Source organism: Erigeron canadensis, chromosome 7 (assembly GCF_010389155.1).
Source record: "Erigeron canadensis isolate Cc75 chromosome 7, C_canadensis_v1, whole genome shotgun sequence".
NCBI lineage: Eukaryota > Viridiplantae > Streptophyta > Magnoliopsida > Asterales > Asteraceae > Erigeron > Erigeron canadensis.
The window spans coordinates 17,410,508-17,419,597 of NC_057767.1; the positions used below are offsets into that span (position 1 = coordinate 17,410,508).

General features: G+C 35.4%; 1 pseudogene; it reads left to right on the plus strand.

Annotated features, from left to right (window-relative positions):
- The first annotated feature begins 349 nt into the window (after window positions 1-349).
- On the plus strand, window positions 350-7,411 carry LOC122606659 (annotated as a pseudogene).
- Window positions 7,412-9,090: the final 1,679 nt, after the last annotated feature.

Sequence of the window (9,090 nt, forward strand, 5' to 3'; positions counted from 1 at the left end):
GGTTAAAGATGATCAAACCAAGTTGCACTTAATAATCAAATAAAAAAAAAAAGAAAAAAGAAATGCATAGAACACCAAGGTTAATAATCAAAGCTTAAGTCCTCACTTAAAAGATAAAATAATAATGAAATATCAAAGATGATAGGGAAGAAATCAAGAAAACCAAGGTGGCAAGATATAATGGACCCACAAATTCGTCAATGAAAAAACAAAGTTGTGGCTATGACAGTCTCACGTAATCCACATGGCAACGTATGGCAGGCCAACCGAGATTACGCAATACACAAACCACATATCATATTCAATACTATTACTTACTAAATAAAACTCATCCACTACAAAATCTGCACTATTTTTCTCTCTCTTCTTTCTAAAAATAAATTACTTGATCATAGTAGCCATGACCACAGCCATTGCTACTGCTGCAGCTCTATCTTTACCAATTTCTTTATCTAGATCATCTAAATTTGCCAATAGAAAGGTATGCTTCTGTTATTCTATAAATATGTTTTTTTTCTTTCTATTTTTAGACGAAGTTTGTAGCCTTAATTCGATCGTTCTAATCGTGCCTAAGGCATGATGAACCTAGCTAAAGGATACAATAACAATAACACCCGCTAATATGGGGTGGAATGTAGAAAGTGATATCTCTATATAGAGAGACCGACTAATTATTGGCATGCAAGTGTTAGTGTGTGTGAGTTTGTTGTATATGAGAAAATAGTGTATGTTACAATTAAGAGAAAACAAATCTGCATGTGGCTGCCATATAGACAATATTCAAACCTATAAGCATGTAGCTCTGTGTTGTACCGAGTAGTAGTATTTTGTTACGAATTTTATAGAGTACGAGTAATAACTTTAGTGTCATTATAGACAATCAACATTGTAACTTCATTATGATTGTGCCAAGATACAATTACGTAGTAGCATGTTACAAAATTACTAATACATATGTATGGTTCAGACTTCAGACTTCAGACCTACAATGGTTCAATTTCTGAACTTTGAACAATTTAATTATTGTTTTCACAACAAATTCAATTTTTTTTTCTTTTGTCAAATTCTTACCGTAAATAAAACAAGCTATTGTTTCAGTCTTTTAACTTCTTATGAAAATACTTTTACATCCATGTAGGATTGTAGGGTGTTATCTTTAAAAAAAAAAACTTATATTTTAATGATTTTATATGATAAGTCCCTAAAGCATATACGTATATCTGTAATCGTTTTAATCCTTTTAGTTAGATGAGTTAAACGGGCTAACAGGACCGTCTCAGGAAATTTATGGACCTAGGCCGAGTAAAAAAGTCTCGTAGACTAGATGCAACAAATTATATTAAATAAAATAACATATATAAAATTTTGATAGGTACTGTTATGAAAAAAGTCTTCCATAAATAAAATTTCGATAAATTCAAAATAAAGTGCAATGATATTAAAAAAACAAAAAGCAATAAACTACTATGCTATTGTTTTCTTTGTTAATGATAATATTATATGTATTATCTAATGATCTATACTATCTAATAAAACAAATCCCCATTTTTTTCTTTAAATTTTCTACTTTTGAAAAACCAAAAATACTCCTCTCCTTTATTCACAAATTTAATTACCTCCATCTAATATACCTGTAATACCTTTAATGAAATAGTTTACAATATAGATCCCACAAGACTTAAATAAATACACTACCACCTTTAACATCAATTATTTTTACATTCAACACCATCACCGCCTCCACCGCCGTCCCCACTGTGGGCCACACTGCCGCCCCTACTATGTCACCACCACCTCCGCCATCACTACCCCTACCGCCACCGTATTGCGCCGGCTTAGGTCTAATAATATATTATATGCATATATTGTTTAAAACATATTGTTTAAAACAGAGTGAAAAGTGACTACTTGCTTAAAAGAAAAGGGGTAGACAGGTGACTGCGTTACAACTGCTTGATTACCAGATGAAGCAATGAATAAACTTATTTTTTCTTTTATCCACAAAAGATGGATAACTAGGTTTGTTTTTATGAGTTAATTTTTATATGGTTTAATTTTTAGATGAGTGTTGGAATTAATAATGGGATTAGCTAATTACATATACAAATATGTAACTTTAAATATCCATAACATTAAAATATAAATAAGCAGGCCCCTTTAAAAAACGGCCTCGGCAGGCCAACCACTTCATCCACCCTCTTAGCAGGCTATGCAGGCTAAGTGAATATAAGTTCGATGGTGAAAACGCTGGCGAAGAAAGTTATAGGAGTAAAACAATAACTATTCTAAGTTTAGAGTAAAAATTATAATGATAAAATGTTTGAAAATTTAGGATAAGTTAACCAATTAGTAACCTTAGGGTTCAAAATCCAATAAATTATGATACAAAAAGGGCACATTGGGAAGTCTATTTGTCTTCGGCCGCAACTTACAAGGCAACCGTTTGGTTATCTTATCCTTGTTTGTGGTTATTGTTTTTATATAAGGACATGTGAAAACCAAAGATATGACACAAAACTAAGACATATTTACTTGTTTGTAGAAAAGATCTAATAATGGTATTTTAATTGGTGGAAAAGATATAATAAAATGTCTTATGGTTGCTATATTGGATCTACAGTCATGTATTTTTAAGTATGATGCATGGTCAATAAAAAAAAGGACATGTGAATTTGGCATTATCTGATTTGATATCTTGGACTATAGGGTGTTAGCAGAGGGTTTGTGGTGTTTGCAATTTCTGCCAGTGGGGAGGGTGGTGGACTAGTGGACAAGAAAAACTCATGGAGCAGTCTATTTAACGTCGAAGAGCCTAGGTCTAAACATCTGCAAGGCAAAGGGAAGTTTTTGGATGTGAACGAAGCGTTTGAGGTGGCTAGATATGATATACAGTATTGTGATTGGCGAGCCCGACAAGATCTTCTTGCAATCATGCTTCTACACGAAAAGGTAAGGACCTATTAAAATTTCAGGTGGTTACAAACAGAATTGATTTCTTGGCTTTCGTTTTGTACTTATCTCATAAAAATGGCTGCAGGTTGTTGATGTTTTAAACCCTTTGGCACGTGATTACAAATCTATTGGAACCTTGAAGAAGGATTTAGCAGAGTTACAAGAAGAGCTAGCAGAAGCACATAAACAGGTTAGGGAAAAAGTACATGTATATGCATGATTTTAGCGAAGGATTGATTATTGAATCCTGGTTTTTCTATTAATACCAAAGCTAATTATCATTAAAATGGCAGATGCACATATCAGAAGCAAGGGTCGGTGCGACCTTGAATAAAATAGCACATATGGAAACTTTAGTAAATGATAGACTTCTGCAAGACAGGAACGCAACAACAACAGAGATCACAGTCTCGTCTCCTAGCACTTCAAAAGCACCTCTAGAAACAGTTGAAAGAAAAAAACAACGCAAAAGTCTAAACGTGTCTGGTCCAGTGCCACCTTACCATCATCATTTAAAAAACTTCTGGTACCCGGTTGCTTTCACCAGAGACCTCAAGGAGGACACACTGGTAAGTAGTCTTTTGCAATTTTGTACTTTATTTTAGTCATCAAAGAGTTATCTTGTTAACTTTATCGTTTGTAATTTTAAAAGCATATCAAATTTATGATTTCAAAAAAGCAGATACCAATTGACTGCTTCGAAGAACCTTGGGTGTTATTTCGTGGGAAGGATGGGAAACCCGGATGTATAAGGAACACATGTGCACATAGAGCATGCCCTCTTGATTTAGGCTCTGTTAACGAGGGTCGAATCCAATGTCCCTACCATGGTAAGATCTTCAATACATTGGTCTTGCAATAATTGTACAATTTACGATTGATGAAACAATATCATTCACTTATTGAACATGTAATTATATATGAAAAAGCTAAATTTAATCTTAGGTTATAAATTTAATTTCCAGGATGGGAGTACTCTACCGATGGGAAATGTGAAAAAATGCCATCAACAAAATTTGTTAACGTCAAGATAAAATCACTTCTGTGCTATGAGCAGGAGGGAATGATATGGATCTGGCCAGGAAGCGAACCTTGTTCCGCTACAATTCCTTCACTACTTCCGCCTAAGGGATTCCAAATTCATGCTGAGGTATTTCAGAGAAGCCTTTTTATCGTGAAATAGTTGAAACCCAAAAACATATTGTTAGGTTGTATATATCACCAGAATAATAATCATTATAATTTATCAACTTACACATGAATTATAATAATTGGGAACTACAGATCGTCATGGAGCTACCAGTAGAGCATGGACTACTATTAGACAACCTGTTGGATCTTGCACATGCACCCTTCACCCACACTTCCACATTTGCCAAGGGATGGAGTATTCCAAGGTTCGCTTTCATGCTAATTTGTGGTCTGATGTGTATCAACTGATTAAACAGAAAATAAGCGAGAAAACACAGAGGAAAAAGAAAGCCAGCCAAAGTCGGCTGTTATTGATAATCTGGATTAATGCCCAGTAGCCCTATCTGGATTAATGCCCCAGCAGCCCTAGTTTCTAAGAACAATTAATAATAATCTCCATGAATGAAAACGATGGCCTAGGGCCTTCTTTAACCAAGTCAGATTTAACCTTAACTTGGTGCACAAGTAATACCATATAATAAAATAAGACGACCTATTACTTTTGGGTTGTTTCTCGGGCTGTGTTTCCTGGGCTATTTCTATACCTTCTGATTCATATCATTACTCCCCCCCCCCCCCCCCCCCCCCCAAGGTGTGACTTTGAACCAACCTTACCTTATTATTCCTGGATCCCATGTCTTTCTTTGAGCACAGTGTCCAGCAACACTATTAAGTCCACAAAAGTCCCCCCATGGCTCTTCATACAGAATGACCTACCTTCTTTTTTCTAGCTCGGCTTCTCCCCTTTGACCAAGACTTATGGTTTTGGCTGCATGCAACCAGCCCCAAGACATGTTATTAGAGGATTGTAGCAAACTCTGGTCTCTGTCTTGCTTTATAAGAGAACTACTACAAACTACTCCCTGATTACCAAAGTCTTTGCCAATATCTTCCACCACCCCCGTTTAAATAACCTCTGTGATTTGCTCCTCGAACTTCTTACTAATTTCTTGACTATCTGATTTTGTACCTTTAATGACGTCTATGTCTTCAACACCAACACTAGAAACAACTTTGTTCTCCTTTTTTTTCAAATCAAACTCCAAATCTTTTATATAAAGAGAAGAAGTAGGATCAAAAGAAGAGAAAGAATCTTGCAAACCATGAGAATCAATTTTTAAAGCCAATGACATCACATCTTTCAACTTAGAGCAACTATATGACAATATTCTTTAACAGTACCCTCTTGGCTAATAGCCATAATCTTCTCCAAGGCAGATTCCATGCTGCCAGCTGATTTTTTTTCCCGGATGAACAGTAACGCGATGAACAGTAACTTTTCTGGACGACAGTAACGCACGATGAACTGTATTTTTGTTTTTACTACCACAGGTTGCAAGAAAGTTTTCTCTGATACCGATTGATGTGTATCAACTTATTAAACAGAAAATAAACGAGAAAACACAGAGGAGAAAGAAAGCCAGCCAAAGTCGGCTCTTATTGATAATCTGGATTAATGCCCCAGTAGCCCTACTATCTGGATTAATGCCCCAATAGCCCTATCTGGATTAATGCCCCAGCAGCCCTAGTTCCTAAGAACAATTAATAATAATCTCCATGAATGAAAACGATGGCCTAGGGCCTTATTTAATCAAGTCAGATTTAACCTTAACTTGGTGCACAAGTAATACCATATAATAAAATAAGACGACCTATTACTTTTGGGCTGTTTCTTGTGCTGTGCTTCCTGGGCTATTTCTATGCCTTCTTATTCATATCATGGTCACTTTTTATAATTAGAAGCGGATCATCCTATTGTGCTGGTCCTGAATAGAGGATGCAGTTTTGACCCTTTCACTTATGATGAGAGTTGACTTGATTCAGGTTAAATCTTACCTCAGTCAGGTAAAGTCAGAACAACTAGCTTATAGGAACCAGATCAAACAGAACAACTATTTTACAAGTGAAACAATATAATCTGTTTCATAAGTATTCTTAATATTTTTATTTTTTAAAAAAAAGTGTTTTGGGTCAACATAACCTGATCATCCCTATTACTAAAACTACTGCTCAAAACTGTTTTTACCCGACCCACAAGCCTTGAACATCGGAAGATGATGTTAATGGCTTTACACTATTAGGTCATTAACATCTTCTTTCTTACTGCAGCATGGTTAAATTTTTGACCCCATCATCCAGCCTTGAAGGATATTGGGATCCATATCCAATAGATATGGAATTTCGTCCTCCTTGTATGGTCTTGTCAACCATTGGAATATCAAAACCTGGGAAATTGGAGGGCCAAAGCACCAAGCAGTGTTCAACACACCTTCACCAACTACATGTATGCTTACCATCATCAAGAAATAAGACAAGACTATTATATAGAATGTCACTTGATTTTGCTCCGCTCTTGCAATACGTTCCTTTTATGGACATCCTGTGGAGGCATTTTGCAGAACAGGTAAACAATGTTTAATTACAATTACACTCATTGATCTTTGGCTTTATCTTTGACTAGGTATGTTATATATATATATATGGTGCTTTTTGGATAAAAAGTCGAAACCTTGCATATGCTTCTCATAACTTATTAGAGTCATTTATGTTAATGGTACTGATTGCTAGATATGGTACATTTAAGGTAAAAAAAAAGGGTAATTGGATAGGCTATTTCTTGCTAGATATGTATTACGTTATCAGAGAACGTAATACATACCTATCATAGTGCCAACTGCCAACATCCAGCTTTTACGGAACATACTTATCACATGATCATATGGCAATGTGATAACTTTATTGTTATTGAATCTTGAACCTCAATATTTATAACAGGTACTAAATGAAGATCTACGGCTTGTACTTGGCCAGCAAGACAGGATGATCAATGGGGAAAACGTGTGGAACATGCCAGTATCTTATGATAAGTTGGGAGTAAGATACAGGTTATGGAGAAATGCAGTGGAGGAAGGAGTTAAACAATTACCATTCAGTAAATAGATCTTTACAAACTAATTTTTTGGATCCAATTTAACTTTTTTACTTGGTGTTTGGCATCAACCCATGAAGAAGCATTGGCGAGTCATAGAAGAACACACGACTCTACACAATTCTGTAATTAATTTCTTCAGGTTGGTTTCTACTGAGGCTTGTAAATCAACTGTCAAATAATTTGAGACAAAATAGATATGGTTTCTACAATTAACCTTATCTTTGTACAGAGTTTTGTTACATTGATGGCATCCATTGATTGCCCCAGAGATTGTGTGAGTCTTAGTGTACTCAAAGATTTTCAATCTTGTAGTAATAAATGCTGAGTTAGGTTGCATTTTGGTATGTGTTCAGTTTTTAGTTCAATCTAGAATTTGTACAAGTCGTGTCGCATTGACCCAACTTCCATATATCCGAAGTAACAGAATAACTTAGGCTTAAGTTTCAATTGTCGATATGATATTTACGTATATAAAGTTATCTTTTGTGTTATAATTCTCATGGAACGATCAATAGGTTCTCTAAACTTGTTCAGTTTTGCCAAGAAAGCAGTTAGGCTTGTGTATGCCATATATCGAACATCATATGGTGCGTTAACCAACCAAAATTGATTTGACCTGCATTGAATTCACCCAAGTTTAACACAAACCCATTTTAGATCAACCATCAAATCTGTCATTAGATGCATTAATTTTGACCTGAACTCGTCTGATTACGTGACGTGTCTACTCCTCTAAATCATTTCACAATGCGTGTAACCATAAGTGTTGTAGCCAATGACACCTCAATTTTTTTTTTTTTATCAGACATCATCTCAAAGCATTTCTCAGCAACATCAACACGACCATTATAGACATAAACCAATTATCATATATAGTAGTCCAAGAAACCACATTCTTTTTCGGCATTTCGTCAAAAGCTCACCCAACCGACCAATCTTGACAATACCCACCAACCATATATACTGGCGCAAGCAACCACATCTTTCACGGGCATTGCATCAAAAACACGTCTACCAAACACGACTATCCACGAAACCACAGTCCAAATCATTGAAGTCCAAGAAACAATATTTCTTTTAGGCATTCGGCCAAACATGTCTCTGACTTTTAAGCATGTTATTTTTGACATACCCATAAACCAAAACATTGCATGAAAGTGCTTCTTTCAGGCATTTTATGTAACAGTCGGCGTGCTTCCTTAAGCCGACTCCTTTCAAAATAACATGCTACTATCGAGTTCCATGAAACAATGTTGTTTTTATCTTGTAAATGAATGATCGAATATTTTACTAGCAGTTATGGCCAAGGTGGATGTAGCGTGCAATCGGTCATTTGCTGCACTGGTCGGCAGTGTTTTAATACAAAACGCATATTTGTCCTTTAAAATGTTTATTTGGGCAGTGGGTTGTAAGAAAGAATGAAGCAATGAAGGTGGGTTTTGGGAAATAGCTTCAGGAAGATAAAAAAAGAAAAGAAAAGAAGGGCATGTGTCATTTTGTTAGTGGTTATAACCTATCCGTGTGATTTTTACGCTGTTTAGCAAGGAAAATTTGACTAAATTAAACGAGCATGGTACTCGCGCAATGCGGCGGCGGTAACGGTGACGACGGTATAGTGGGGTTGGTGACGCGTGGTGATAACATCGACAATTGGTGTCGAGTGGTGTAAGTTGATGTTAAGATAATAGAACTATTTTATAAGATAAGAACTTAGAATGTAAATTAGTAAGATAAGAGTTTATGATGTAAATTAATTCATTAAGGGCAAAGTTGGTAATTTATAAAAACCCTTCTATGGTGGGGTGTTTATTAAGGACATTTTGGTAATTTTTTATGTGACATTTTGGTAACACTTTTTATTTTGAGGGGGTGTATAATCTTTAACAAGGAGTATAGATATAGATAGTTTTGATAAGGGTATCCAATTCATAAAATGGGGCCTCTCATTTGTCTAGTTACGTAATTTTCCCTTTTAAGAAATCATATGGTTTACTAATAAAAAATTGAGTCCATTT